The sequence below is a fragment of the Spermophilus citellus genome, assembly GCF_964194105.1.
Source record: "Spermophilus citellus genome assembly, chromosome: 9".
In the NCBI taxonomy this organism is placed as follows: domain Eukaryota; kingdom Metazoa; phylum Chordata; class Mammalia; order Rodentia; family Sciuridae; genus Spermophilus; species Spermophilus citellus.
The window spans coordinates 29,994,393-30,008,953 of record NC_138191.1 but is presented as its reverse complement, the minus strand read 5'-3'; positions in this window follow the sequence as shown (position 1 = coordinate 30,008,953).

The following is a 14,561-nucleotide window of genomic DNA, read 5'->3' as shown; positions in this document are numbered from 1 at the left end:
TAAAAATGATGTGATGTGGCTCATTGGGTATGTTGTCCAGTAACAATCCCCCCAAATTAAGTTTAAAAAGAATTCTTAATAATAAAAGATAAAACATGATGAATGAAAATTAAAATTATTAAAATATGAAGATTTTTCTGAGAGAAAAAACTTCAAAGTCACTGAAGTTTTAATTTAAAATATTTGTTTAAAAAGCATTTTTCTGCCCTCAGAAAAGGAAAATGAAGCTTAATAATGCCATAGAGATTGTTAACTCTTTTTCTACTCTTCTTCTCTTAGAACACAAGCCCCAGATTTCTGTGCCACACAGGTGCTGAAAAATATCAGGGGCAAACCTACAGAACCCCCAAAACAAAGAAATGGAATTGTTATCATTCAGGGATGTAGCCATTAATTTGACTGAAGAGGAGTTGGAATGCCTTTAGCTTGATCAGAAAAAAAAAATTATATAGAAATGTCATGTTAGAGAATTATAGAAATTTGGCCTTCCTGGTCATGACTCCTAGTCATATCCAAGAATATTTAACAGAAAAGAGCATAGAACATATATTTCACAAAGTGATAAGTGAAAAATATAGAAATTGTTGTCTTGACTATTTACAACAAAAGAAAATATGGAAAGCTACAGGTGAGAGTAAACACCAGAAATCATATAAAATAATCAGGCCTTGTTTAGCACCAAAGAAATTATACTGGAGAGAAGCCCCACAAATATAAACAATGTGGCAAAGCCTTTAGTTAAAAAAAAAAAAAAAAAAAGCTTATTTACCACAGAAGAACCCACACAGGAGAGGTTCCCTACCGATGGGCAGAATGTGATAAAGTTTTTAAAGAAAAATCTATCTTTTTTTTTTTTTTTAGAAAAGAACAGAACATTTATTGTAAAGCAAGTCTGTGTGTACTGAAAAATGAATTGCTATTCCAAAAGCAAAGGTGATATACACTGGCATACTTCTGACTTGATCTAAATTTATTATTAAGAAAGTAAAAAAAAAAAAATTGATCAACTCTTTCCTAGAGAAGGAGACTCACCACCACTGCTATAAAAATCCACTTCATTAATCCAGGGGCAGCAGGCATTTCCCTGGTAGATTCTTTTTGGCATTTCCTCAGTTAAAATAGTAATGTCTATTAAAAATGAAAGCAAGATTCCTTTCTATGACTATGTAATTTAAAGTCATAATAGATTTCTAAACTGATTTTTCTGTACATTTTTAAGGCATAACATGGAGACTTGTTAAATTTTTGTTGGTATTTAAAGCAAGAGGTCACACCAATTAGATTTCAACTCTGCCCTCTTACTAATTATCTACATAGATTTGGACATATAATTTGGCCTCTCTTAGTCTCAATTTACCTAACTCCCAAGTTAGGAGACTGAGTTAGATTATTTGAAAGCTTCTTTGGCCCTCTAACTCTCTGAAATTTGAGAATGTATTAAGCCTTCTTCTTCTTCTCGGGCCTCACACATGCTAAACAGGCCCTCTACTGCAGAGCTATGCTGCCAGCTCGGTATTCAGCCTTTTTATATTTTTGTGTGATTCTTTATTTCCACTCACTGATGTTAGAAAATATTCATGTTTGACTACAGTTTAGATTCTTTCCAAGAACATTTACTGTAATAAAAACCACTGAATTTACTTAGAAAGTAAATTGGGAGTGAGACTCAATGTTCTACAACATAGTACAGTTCTCAGCGTATCTATAGATAGGCGAGACAGGAACATCTGTTGAAGGATCACTGGTGTTTACAAAGACCAGTTTCCTGCTTCTCTTTTTTTTATTGGATGTTCACAACATTACAAAGCTCTTGACAAATCATATTTCATACATTAGAATCAAGTGGGTTATGAACTCCCATTTTTACCCCAAATACAGATTGCAGAATCACATCGGTTACACATCACATTTTTACATACTGCCATAATAGTGACTGTTGTATTCTGCTACCTTTCCTATCCTCTACTATCTCCCCTCCCCTCCCCTCCCATCTTCTCTCTCTACCCCATCTACTGTAATTCATTTCCGTCCATGTTTTTTATCCCATTCCCCTCATAACCTCTTATATGTAATTTTGTATAACAATGAGGGTCTCCCTCCATTTCCATGTGATTTCCCTTTTTTTCTCCCTTTCCCTCCCACCTCATGTCTCTGTTTAATGTTAATCTTTTCTTCCTGCTCTTCCTCCCTGTTCTGTTCTTAGTTGCTCTCATTATATCAAAGAAGACATTTGGTATTTGTTTTTTAGGGATTGGCTAGCTTCACTAAGCATAATCTGCTCTAAGTGCCATCCATTTCCCTGCAAATTCCGTGATTTTGTCATTTTTTAGTGCTGCGTAATACTCCATGGTGTATAAATGCCACATTTTTTTTATCCATTCATCTATTGAAGGGCATCTGGGTTGATTCCACAGTCCAGCAATTGTGAATTGTGCTGCTATGAACATCAATGTGGCAGTATCCCTGTAGTGTGCTCTTTTAAGGTTTTCAGGAAATAGTCCGAGAAGGGCAATAGCTGGGTCAAATGGTGGTTCCATTCCCAGCTTTCCCAGGAATCTCCATACTGCTTTCCAAATTGGCCTCACCCGTTTGCAGTCCCACCAGCAGTGTACAAGAGTACCCTTTTCCCCACATCCTCGCCAGCACTCTTTGTTGTTTGACTTCATCATGGCTGCCAATCTTACTGGGGTGAGGTGGTATCTTAGGGTGGTTTTGATTTGCATTTCTCTGACTGCTAGAGATGGTGAGCATTTTTTCATGTACTTGTTGATTGATTGTATGTCCTCCTCTGAGAAGTGTCTGTTTAGGTCCTTGGCCCATTTGTTGATTGGTTTATTTGTTATCTTATTGTCTAAATTTTTGAGTTCTTTATATACTCTGGATATTAGGGCTCTATCTGAAGTGTGAGGAGTAAAGATTTGTTCCCATGATGTAGGCTCCCTATTTACCTCTCTTATTGTTTCTTTTGCTCAGAAAAAAACTTTTTAGTTTGAGCAAGTCCCATTTGTTGATTCTAGATATTAACTCTTGTGCTATGGGTGTCCTATTGAGGAATTTGACTTATTCAAATTTTAAATTTATTGAACATCTGAAAACTCATACCAGTTGTGAACATTGAACAGATTTTGTCCAAAATGTATGCCTCTAATAAAAATGAAACATTTACAATAAACACTTTGACAAATGTGAAAAAAATGCTATAGAGTCAATAATTGAGACAGAAGTTTTTCTCATATGAAAAAAAAAACGGGACAGGATTAATAAATAAAACTATTTGTTTACTATGGAGGATGACCTTAACTCAAAGTAGAAGAAAAGTTCTCAGTCTCAGTCTTAAAACTCCAAAATTTTTCAATTTTTCATGACTAAAAATAAATAACAGACATAATCTAAGATAATTTATAAATTTTATATAATTTACTTTCAAAATGTGATGTGGAAGATTTGCAATATGCCTCCAATGAGGAAGAACTGTTCTTCTTCCAGTTTTCTACAGTGATTGGATGTGTCTGGAGCCACAGAAGTGTGGTGTTGTTCCCTTGTGGCACTTTCAGGACCCAAGCATCCTCCCCAGGGCTTTACACTCATTTTCCCATGATAATCTTTACAGCTCTGCCTGGTGTGTTTGCTAGTATTTCCTCACTTCACAGATGAGAAAATCAAGGAAACTGAAAGAGCATATGTCAGGTGCCAAGGGGATGGAAATGCTAGAACTTATATGTATAAAAAATTGCTAGAAATTCTTAAAAGAAACATTCATAGAATGAAAGGGATCATAAGTTTTTAAAAGGAACAGAAATGAAAACTTCAGTATTAGATTGAAAATGGTAAAGTATACAAAATTTAAAAAAATACAAAACAGCTTGTATCACTCTAAAAAATAGAAAATAAAATCTAACACATAATTCAAGACAAGTAATAAAGGGGACACTAGCAATATTATTAGCAAGGTGAAGTTAATCAGCTCCTGATTTGTGGATCAAAGAGAATTCAGGAATTCTCACTTTGACATGTATTCTGTTACTCATCATCTCCTTTCTGTAGTCATTTTCATGTTTTAGATGATTATGGTGTCTAGTAAAGACCAATACTACAAACTGAAGTCTCTGAAGTCATTTTTTTACCTTCTAGAACATGTTTTTTTGGGAGCATTCCCTCCAGAAATTCAGGCTATTTTTATACATGACACCATAAACTTCAAAAACCCAATTAAACATATAAAATTCAAAGCAATGAATGAAATTATGTTGTATATTTCAGGAAAAAAAAACTAAAAGTAATTAATGAATGTCTCTGTTACTTAGACATATTTCCATTAGCATTGGAAAAGTCCACTGATATTTAAAATAACATTGTCTCACCTGACGTGGTGGCATATGCCTGTAATCCCAGTAGCTTTGGAGGCAGGAGGATAGTGAATCTATCTATCCTGCAGCAAAATCAAGGCATTAAGAAACTCAGTGAGACTATGTCTCTAAGTAAAACACAAAACAGGGCTGGGGATGTGGCTCAGTGATCCAGTGCCCCTAAATTCAATCCCCAGTATCCAAACAACAACAACAACAAAATAATTATCTTTTTGTTTTCTTTTGAACTTTTCAGCTAAAGAACTATGAGTTCATATCTTAGGAATTCTGTACTCACCTGAAGATTCTATAATAAATCTCAACAAAGTGTCAGGACAAACAGCAAATCCAGTAAATGATTCTGTGTCCTCTGGGCTCTGTGAAGTACAGCTGAAAATCAGGTCTACACAGTCTGGCAGATTCTAAATGCCTCTGAACAGAAACACTTTTATTTTAAGGATGCCTTTATATCAAGATGCTAACAGCCTTGTCCCAATGGCATTAGGGAATACCCAGGAGGGGCGTGCCTTCTGATATTGATTAGATTCTTCCCTGATTTCCATAAATGGCTCCCTACAAATAGCCTCTAATGGTGATTTAATCTTGTAATTGACTTCCACATAGGCTACACACAAATGGCTATTCCCCCCTGTTTAAGGGGTCCCACTTTCCACTCCCATACCATGTCTCACCTATAACCACAATTCCACATTCCTTCTAAATATGCCTCCTTACTTTACTTCATAAATTCTGCCTTCTCTTCACTATGGTCCAGGATTTGATATTATCTTTATCCTTGGGGTGGCTGTTTAAATTTTTTCAACACTGATCAATTTTACAAACTCTAGAGATTAAGATGGCATTTGAGATCAAAATGTGAATGGTTGTAGGGACTTTAGGAGGATGAGCCTTATTGGGGCACATGCCTTTTATTCCTAATCAATTGACTTTGAGCTTGGGAAAACAGAAATGAGTAATACAATTTTTAAATTCCAGATGATTTGGTTAAAAACAATATTTGATCAAACTTACATGACTCAAAAAGACCTTTTGATGGAAACAAGTAATAATTTTGAGAATAATGTTGAATTATATCTGAATTTAAAGAAGTAACTCATTGAACAGTCCAAAACAAGGATATAAATGATAAAAGACTAAATTAATGTACCGCTTAAGTATATTGTTATCATTACAAATCAATATATAAATCTGATTTAAATTGTGGATTTGACAGAATCATGGGAAGAAATGGACATAGCAACAGCTATGTACAGAAGAACCTCTGGAAGACTGAAAAAGTCCTAGAGTTGACCACAGTAATAACTTACTGTGATTTTTTAAAATTATCTGTTTTCTTTTTATGTGTTATAATTTTTAGTAGTAAAAATAAAAGCTATAAAAACACTTTTTAGAAAAGAAAATCTATATTAATAAGATGCAAATCTGCCATAAAACTCAGATAAGTAGTTATTTAAGTGTGTGCAGTTATAATCAATTTTAAATGAGGCAATATATTGTCTATGCTATTTGGTTAATTATGTATTTATTAAAATAAATCAAACAATAAATATTATATATTCATGTATTTAATTAGTATTGGAATAATTTTATCACATTAATTTACTAAAAGTTATGGGCTTTAAGTACACTTTTGAAAGGCTTTCAATTACTATGCAAGGCAAATTACCATTATTGTACTATGAAATAAATGAATTATGATTATTAAGGAATTACAGCATCCAATATTATAACAATATTACATAAGTACCTCCATATACTTTTTTTTTTTAAAGAGAGAGTGAGAGAGGAGAGAGAGTGAGAGAGAGAGAGAATTTTTAATATTTATTTTTTAGTTCTCGGCGGACACAACATCTTTGTTGGTATGTGGTGCTGAGGATCGAACCCGGGCCGCACGCATGCCAGGCGAGCGCGCTACCGCTTGAGCCACATCCCCAGCCCACCTCCATATACTTTTAGATATGATTGTATGATATTATTTTGGGATTTTAAAAAAAAATTGTGCCTTAAAATCCTTAATATCTGCTTGGTCCCAGCCCAGCAATTCTAGTTCTAAGAAATAAAAAAAAAAAATCATTACAGAGCATTTATCAAGTACAGAATCTTGCTTTAATAATTTCTCTCCTTGTCTCATGGGAAACATGACATACTCAGAAGAATGTATGTATGTGTATATACATATATATGTAAATACATATGTATGTATACATATTGTTTTCATCATAATATTAACTTTTAAGGTGTAAATGCATTGTTTTTCTCATTCTTTTGGGAGGGGATCATTGCAGCCAAGCAACTGTACCCCATATTACTTCCCCCGTCTTGGACTGCTGCACTCAGTACACTGAACATGCAACCAGGCTATGTGACCCCTGCCTCTAATGATATTAATCAGGAAAATAGCATTCTTGATATTTATGAATTTATTACAAGGCAAAGTACTTTCTCTTTATCTGTCATTACTTTCAGTTTGATGTCTATAGGCTAGTGGAAAAGTAAAAAAAAAATGTATAAATATTTTCATTACATAACGACTCCAGTATAAGGCCTATAGCTTACTCCTTCAGTAGAAAATAGAAAAATATCACTGAAATTGGGCCCATTTTCTTTCCATGATTATGGAAAACTTCTCCTGTGGAAAAAAAATCATTCAAAATAACCTGAGCATTAGAGGAAATGCATGTATACTTACTTTCCTACCTGTGAGTTTCTATTTGGGTGTTGTTACATAAATCCCATCTATCCCTGTCTATGGTATAGAATGATATATTTACAGAATAAATGCATGTATAGATTCAAGTTTAGAACACACCATTTATTTTGTTTTCGTGTTATGGCTAAGCCAGCCATTATCCCAGTTTCAAAGAAAAATGCTTTGCAAATGTAATTGGGTAGGATACACCAATAGCCTCAGGTGTGGTTCTGCTTCTGGAACTCTCCAGTGTGCCTTGATGGCAAAACTGCAGAAGTAGACAGGACCACAGGTTGGTTTCAGACTGCTGGAGATTTTTAGTCATCAGCAGCCTCTTCATAGTGCAGTAGGCCAGTGACTGGCAGTGGAGTAGCTTTGAGGTTGTAGTGAAGAGTTCGAAATACATACACATAGCATCATCCCCAGCCAGTTATGCTATTCCTTCAATACTCAGTATTTTTCCTTAACAACTAAAAGAAATAAAATGATTATTTATTATTTAGTTGTACGTTTAAAGTCTTGCTGCCTGATTGAACTGTAGCTTTCATTAGAATAAGAACTTTCGCATTATTCTTGGCTGCCTCTTGATACTTATCAAATGTGTTGGCCAGTATATTTGTAATATTACCAGAAATCACTGCTTATTCTGAGAAGAAACACTACGCTTTATTGGTAATTCAAATTTAGCTGACAGTATCCTCTTAATCTGCACGAAAACTCACAAAGGACTGAGTTTTGCCAACGTCCTCATTTAGGTAATCTTGAGTCATTTTCCATAAAGGATCCATTTTCTTTAGAATCTTTCCTGTAAAATAACCATAGGCTTTGGTGATATATAAGACAATCTTGTTGGTTTCATCTTGTAGTGTATTGGAAAAATATCAGTGTTTGAGAAAAGAGTAATCTTGAATTTAAAGAGATCAGATTCTTATAAATAAGTCCAATTTGATTCTACTATTTGGGATATCAGGAGCAAAAATAATAATATAAAAAATAAGTGTTTGAAGGAAGTCTACAGTCCTATAGTCCATTTCCTAAGAAAAGAGTTTTTACATTACCTAACTATGAAAGGGTCCAGCCTGAGTAGGAGAACCTCATGGTTCTAGTGCTACCATCTGCTCTATTGTTGCCCCAATTCCATATTTGTACAATATGTGCTTTTAATTCTCATTTTTTTCTTTTTATATTTATTGGTAAGAAACAGCATTTAGAAACCAATGACTATACATTAGAAACCAATGACTATACATAAATGACTTCTGTGGACTGAAGTTCCAAAGACTTTGCCTGAACTTTCTGCTTTCTGTAAGAAACCCAGGATCTTTGCATTACTGAAGGATGGGTGAGGAATAGAGGGAGGGAATGACACTCAACAACTTTTTAATTTGGATAATGTTTGAGAAGAATAAGGAAACTGGATTTTAGTATATTCAATGTGGATAAAATAAAATGTATACCTAGTTCACCAAAATGGGAGAATTCTCATGAATATCTTGGATTAAAAAGAAGTACATATGTAATGATTTTGTGATTAACATTTGGTTTGCAAGTATAACTGAAGTCCTCATGTACAGGATCAAGTTTTTGCAGAGGCAGCTGCCCCAGCCAGAGAACCCAGAGATGTCTTCTTTGCACATCACTGGAATCCTGACATGCTGAACAAGTTCACAGGTAAGAGTGAGCAATCTGGTTCAAATTTTAGGGGATTCCTGAAAACCAGCTGCTTCTCATTTCTAATTTTCTGATATGAAAACATTTGTATCTTCTTTCCCTGTCTACTCATAATATAATGATCAAGACTGCACTTCTTAACTTATAGCTCAGAGACATATGTTAGTACAAGAGAAGAAAGAGTATTGGTGTCTGGTGGTTATTAAGCAATACAATGCACTTCACACAGCAGAAATCAATGGTTTGGTGATTTCTAATTTCTAATTCCTAATTTCTAGTTTATTCTAATTTTGAAGATTAAAATATTATTGATTCTTAATCTATTCTATATTCCAAGTGTACTTATAATAGGCAATGGGCAAATAAAAACTACTATGTATGTAATACAAATTTGAATGTACCAAAAATGACTAAGTTTGCCTTAAATAGAATGATTTTAATGCCAATAGATAGATTTCAAAACAAATGAAAGGTGAGTGATCTGTGAACATGACTCAGCCAAGTTAGTTCCCCACTAGAGAAGAGGTTTAGATAGCAGGAGGCTGAAACCCGAGTTAGATTGAATACATGGTCTCAGAAGATAATGTAAGTCAGAGATTCTTTTCAGTAAAGTGTGCAGACATTACTTTCTATCAAATTATTTGATGTTTCATAATGAAACAGGCACAATCATAGTAATGTGCTGCCTATTTATTAGTGGTGTGAAAAACAACCAACTCAAGAAGAGTTTTCTACTAAAGACATTTGACTGTGTCCTGAAACAAACTAGACAAAGTAGATATTTAAACACACAATACATGATACCTTCAGTTTTCTTATTTTGCACTATACTTTGAAAAGGTCTTGGTGTTACAGAGGACATAATCACCATTCTACATACATCAGTTTGTGTGAACTTTCTCTGCTCTCTATCATTCCTTAGAGGATGGAGAAATGAACAGATCCATTGGGGAAACAGCCTTTGCCCAAGGCATGCAAATGTAATTTTTGACCTTATGGGGTTTTTGTTGTTGTTGTTTTGTGCAGTGAATAATGAAATGATACAAGGATGGGCTAATCACTATATGAGCTTTTATGACAAACTTAGAAATAGGATATTTGGAGATGATGGCACAACTGAGGAGCCCCAGAGAGTGGAAGGTTATGCTGCCTGGGGTGTTCAGGTCTTCACCTCTGGTAGGCATTACTGGGAGGGGGATGTGGCAAATGCCTCCAACTAAGAGCTGTGTTAGAGTCTGTAAACAAGTCAGGATGGCGTCTGGCAAATGTTAGAGTCTGTAAACAAGTCTGGATGGCGCCTGGCATATTGCCAGAGGGAGTGGTTTGTGAAGTAAAGCCAGCGATCCATTAAGTGTGGAGATTCCTTATTGCTTGACTGCTGTATCTAGTTTATGTTAATTAAGATAAGCTGTGTGGAATGTATAAATACCGCTCTGGTCCTACAATAAATGGCTTCCACTCCTGCTGTATCAATCTACACAAGTTGTTCATCATCCCCTGGTTATTTTGCTGCAGCCGGCCTGCAGCAGAGCTGGGGATCTGTAAACATTCCATCACAAGTCACAGTTTTGACAGTGAGCAAATTTTTCTACTATTTCTCTTGAATATGAACAATGACTGTAGTCTTTACATAACTCCCCACCCTTAACTCATTATGTGCAAAGACCTCAGGGTCAGAGTGGGGTACTTCTGGATATGAGAACAAATATGAGCTTATATGTTTACCAAGGTTCCCTCACATATATTCTTTTCTTCCTCCTTCAGTTTCCCTCTGAAGACTATTCTCTTCCTAAGATCCCAAATGAAAATGAGGTTTTCCTGGAGGACTACAAATTTTCAGGCTAGCGTGGGCACTTTAACAGGATTTTAAAAGGGAATGGTAGGGGTGTAGCCCAGTAGTAGAAAACTTGCCTAGCATGTGTGAGGCCCTGGGTTCATTCCACAGTACTGAAAAATAGAGGTGAAAAAGAGAAAAAAAATATGTTAAAAATTAAAAAGAGAGGAATAAAATGAGAGAAAAAAGAGAAGTATTTTTTTTTTTAAAAAAAAGAGAATTAATTGGTGAATACCCATGTCTGAAGAAACTGTGTTCCTGGGACCTTTCCATGTCAAAATAAAACTCTACACATAATGTCTCTGGTATCAGACCCAGGTATCTAAAGAATTATCTTTTCTCCAACTAGTCATTCATTACATCTCAGCTCAAAAGATTTTCAGGGAAGCCATCCCTGCCTCTATAGACCAAGGTAGTTCCTCTTTTTACATACTCCAAGCATTTTATGTCATCTCCTTATATTCAACAAACTCTCACCAAATTCATGGTTAATTATACTCAACTCTAAATTTAACAACAGAAGGGCAGTATTTGTCACTTTTACTACTATATTCCGATTATGTGGAATGCAATGCTTAAAAGATAATACACAATACAAGTGGAATGAAAGAGAAAATGAATTTTTAAAAAGTTAGTATTTTTTTCAGAGAAAAATGTTAGTATTAACAACTACTATTATTGGGGGATTTTATTTTATCCTCCTGATGAGTCTATTATCCCAATTTATTTCATGTTTAACAAAATGAAAAGCCTAAAGAAAAAAGTTTAAGTGTATAGAAAATTTATTAAAAGTCTAATAGAGCTTTGCAGCACTCTCACACTCTTCCTGGGCCCCTAATTTAAGATTTTGTATTGATGGAGAAGATGCAAGGGAAACATAGTGATTAAGAAGGGGAAGGACTTGGGCTGTTTGGTACCGAGTTAACAAGGAAGAATACAACATGCACAAAAAATGACCAGGTTTTAGAAGTATGATGAATTTTCAGTTTTTGTCACATGTAGATAAAATTTTTTGACTCGATATACTATTGATGGATCAAAGCACCAGAAATAAAATTTATTGTAAAGAAATTTATTAAAATTTCACTCTCTCTAGGCACCGCCAACCTCTGCTCCATGGACAGGCGGCCTCTAGGGAAAAGGTGAGCCCAAGCTGCACCTGTGCAGGGTTATGTAGGGCTCATCAACCACTACTGAATTTACTTCAATCACAAGAGGTGGAGTAACCGCAACTTATAGATCACACTTTGTGAAGGAAGAAAGGAGCACAAGTTTTTCAAGGAGACAGTGGGTTTTCTAAGTAACAGAATCTTAAAGATGCTGAAGTTGTTCAGAAATTTTTTCATTAAGAAATACCTTTTGGTAAAGAGTTACTAGCTCAAGGTGAACATGAGAAAGGTGCAGACCATGTGACAAATGCAATTGCTGTGTGTGGACAGCTGTAACAGTTGCTGCTGTTGTTAACAGCAAATTCATCCACCCCAGGTGTTCCAGATGGTGCAGACTGAGCCCCCGATGGCTAGTCAGAGAACGTTAAGTGCTGGAGCTTTGTTGATGAGCATGTGGAATGGGAAAAAAAAAAAAAAAACGTTGACATAATAAAATCTCATAATTTTTTAACGTCTTAATTTTTAAATTTCTTAAATTGAAATTTAAGCAGCTCTGGGGGAATAAGGGCAAATATGTTTTTTATAGGCTATCCTACACTGACATCTACCAAAGTTAATGTTCACTTTGCATGGATCCATTTGTTTATTTTTCCCAGTGAAAATGTATTTTGATAAATAATGTTTATGAAAAATAACAGTCCCCAAAGAAAAAGGTGGACAATGGATCCTGAGGGGATGAGGTAAATACTGACCTGGGCTCTAGACTTTAAACAGTTTTCCAGTGAGGATGGGTTCTTGATGGAGAAAGCAAATAGTGAGCTCTCAGTAACAATGAGTCCCAGAGGGAAAAAGTAAATAGTAAGTTCCAGGCTCTGGATTTTCATCCCATCCTGGTAATAACGGGTTTCAGACTTTTATTACTAGTTTCTTGACTATCCAAACCAACAAGTTCTGTTTGTCTCCGATGATTAAGTCACCCTCATTATAACCTATAAAACACAGACCCCTCTTATACCCAGTGACCATTTTCCACCCTGAAAATGTGCTCTTCCAATGCAATAAATTAACTAAGAAATGCAATTAACTGTACATACAACATAATCTTTCTTAGGTTAAAAACACCCAGTTCTCAGTTTAAGTAAAGGCAAAAAAAAAATTGTAGAAGATAACAGAAAAATGTGCATTTTTAAGTTAGTACATTTTACTGTAAATCTGAAAATTTGATAAAAACATTCATTCTTAAAAACCAAGCAGTAAAATCTTTGAGCGATCATTTAGTTTTAATTAGTCTCTTAAATATGTGAAGTGTGCTGTAGGGCCCATAAGTTGGGAAGCAGCATATGTTGCCTATATGAGGAACTCTCAGGTTTCAGCACACTGAACTAGGATATAGCAGTTGGCACACTAACCCACTGGGTCCATCACCTTGATAACCTGTTCTTTCTTGTGTGCTCAGCATGTTCCTTTCCTGCCATTGACCTTTTAGCCCATTGGCCACCACTGGTAAGCATGTTGCTAGCTCATAGAGTTATATGACCCTCAGATGAATCTGCCCAGTAGCACGATATACCTAAAAAATTTGCCTATGCAATAATAAATTAGATTGAGTTCTCCAAAACTGGTGTCCAGACGTCTTCTTTCACCTCTGTTGGCATACCATTCTCGGCTGTTTGGTGGGCTTTGGCAGGACCAAGACAGCCCACAGTGTGCTGCTGTGCACTGTTAATACCTTTACCTTCTTCATGTATGTCAATCAACTCCAAATGTCTTGTTTAAATTAGTGTGTTTAATGTACTCTCGATAGTTATCTCCTTGTATTCTTAGTATATGTGGTTGCAAATAGCAGTAGATAGATCAATGTGCACACTGCTCTCTCCCTGTGTGTTTCATTGGTTTCTGTCTGCTCACTTTCCTCATTTAGAAAAGCAGGGTGTGCTCATCTCTGAAGTATCCTTTCATGTTTTAATTCATTTGTTTTATTTAGCATCTTCCAAATCACTTTCACTTGAATGTATTCGGGCCATCAAGCCTTGCATTTTTAAATATTCTGAATTCTGCATGCTTACTTCAGCATTTTTAATGATGTTACAATACTGAAACAAAATAGTTCTGTCCCTATTCTGTGAGTTAATCTGAAACTTCATACTTAGTTAACTCAAATAATTATCTTGTAAAAACCTTTGTTTTACTTTTGCTTTCCACCTCATGTATTTCCCTAATTCTTCTTCAGCTTTATTACTTTCTCTCATGGAATGAGATCTATTCTTGTGACTAATTTCTTGAAAAGATTGGCAGTGTGATGGTGCTCCCTCTGTCATCCTAGCTGACAGGCAAGGAGACTTCAAGTAGAAAGTTATAATCAGAGAGGTCCTAAGCAACTCAGTGCAAACCTGTCTGGGAACAAAAAAGTATAAAGTTCTGGGATGTGGCTAAGAGGACTCTAGCAGTTAAGCACCTCTGGGTTCAATCCCTTGTAGCAGAAATTAATAAATAAATAAAAGAATGGAGCTGGAGCTGGTGGGACCTTTTACTCTGAAATAGTAGCATATTGTTTGAAGCCACAGACTTAGTTTCAGAACTGAGAATAAAGATCCTTGGTACATAATAGCCTCTCTTACACCAAGCAACATTTATCCAGGCTGCCTGTATTCTGTCTACAATTCTGTGGAGAGAACCAAAAATATCTGCTGTGCACCAGACTGTATTTTGATTTACTTATAAAATTTTCTTACCTTTTACCTTGTGTTTGTCATGTGTATGATTTTGAATTTGACTCCAGATTCTGTCTCTGACTAGCTGCACAGCCTCAGGCAATTACTTCCATATCACTGAAGTCGCATCTGATATTCTTAGGATATATATATATATATATATATATATATATATATATA